The following is a 1649-nucleotide window of genomic DNA, read 5'->3' as shown; positions in this document are numbered from 1 at the left end:
CTTTTCCTTTGGGTAGATACCCAGTAGTGGGATTGCTAGATTGAATGGTAGGTCTACTTTTAATAGTTCTTTGAGAAATCTCCATATTGATCTCCATAGCAGTTGTATTAATTTATATTCCCACCAATAGTGTATTAAGTGTTCCTGTTTCACTGCATGCACACTAACACCTATTGTTTTTTGACTTTTTAATAATGACCATTCTGACAGGGGTAAGGTGGTATCTCATTGTGGTTTTAATTTGTATTTCCCTGATGATTGGTGATGTTGAGCATTTTTTCATATTTTTTGGCCATTTGTCTATCTTCTTTTGAAGTGTCTGTTCCTGTCTTTTGCCCACTTTTTAATGGGATAATTTTTTTTTCTTGCTGACAATTTTTTTTTCTTGGTAGGGATTTGTCATATAAAAGAATTCTGCCATTCACTGGTCTATATCTGGCTCAGCAGTCTGCTAGTCCTGGGCCCCTCAGTGCTGCGCAGGGTTGCTGAGGCCCGGGGGTGTGACTTAGGCATAGGTAGACCAGGAGGGAGGGGGCAAAGAGAGGAAGAAGGCAAGAGGTTAGTATTACTCATCATCCACGTTTAGAACCAGCAAGTTGATACATAACCAAGCCGAGCTGTCTTATTTTATATACATAGTTGAGCCAGTGGAAGTCCAGAGAGTTAAACTCATTTATCTGAGACTATACAATGGTATAGTATATACACATGTTCTGCTGGTTCCTGGTCCAGTGTCCTTTCCACCGGGGGCCTAGTTTGTTGGAAAGTACGTGAGAGCATACACTGGAAGAAACCAGGGAGGACGGAAGAGGAGACGAGTAGATGAGCTGGCAGCTTAAACAAATGGAAAGCGGCCACAAAAGTGAGCAGGGCTTTGGTGATGTCTGTGCTAAGGGCCTCCTGTCTCCAATCTACACATAACTAGTTTACTTATAGAACTGGAAGTTCATCATTCTCTACCCTCTTCTTATCTCTCAGATTTCTGCCCAGGAAAGTAGGAGAAAGAAGAAAGAATACATGGACAGCTTGGAGAAAAAGTAAGTCTGCTGACTAACTGTTGGATTTAATGGGGCGATGTGCACAGAGAAATGTGAGTGTGCTGAGAATCGGTGAGAAGCAGTTGAGTTCCTCTTTCTGGCCACCTTAGAAGCCGGGTGGCGCATCAACCATATTTTGCCTGCCACCTAGTGGGTATTTGGAGGGGAAGTTAATAAGCACAGCAAGAAGTAAAAAGTACACTCAATCTTATTAGGCATTTGAACCACACTCTTTCCAGGCAAGGATCCCCGGGTCTTTGGAAGCTTCCTTTCAGACAAGTACAAATATTAACATTCCTGCACATTCCTGGAACTTCTCAGAGGAGAAGCACTGTTTTGGTGGAAAGGGGCTGTGCTGCTTAACCAATCCCTGCTGGCCACGCTCCCTTGCTCCCTAGAGAGGGCACACAGGGAACGCAGTAAGTCAGGTTGACGTTCTTTATTTTCCGTCCACTATAATTCATGCTATAGGTGAATGACTTTTTGCAAAAATACTTGAAGTCACCCTTCATTCTTCTGAAAAGCCTGGAATATCGGAGGGCTGTTAGAAAAATATGAATTAAATACAGTTTTAGATTAGCTCTAGAAGATAATTCTCCAGCTGACAAATTA

The 1649-nt window shown here is 42.4% G+C and overlaps 1 protein-coding gene across 1 annotated transcript in view; it reads left to right on the top strand.

Annotated features, from left to right (window-relative positions):
- CREB3L2 (cAMP responsive element binding protein 3-like 2) overlaps nucleotides 1-1649 on the top strand; it is a 139230-nt gene that overhangs the window by 111924 nt on the left and 25657 nt on the right. The window lies entirely within an intron of this gene.

The sequence above is a fragment of the Propithecus coquereli genome, unplaced genomic scaffold (genome assembly GCF_000956105.1).
Source record: "Propithecus coquereli isolate 6110/MARCELLA unplaced genomic scaffold, Pcoq_1.0 Scaffold186, whole genome shotgun sequence".
Lineage (NCBI taxonomy): Eukaryota > Metazoa > Chordata > Mammalia > Primates > Indriidae > Propithecus > Propithecus coquereli.
This window is presented reverse-complemented; position numbering and strand designations above follow the sequence as displayed.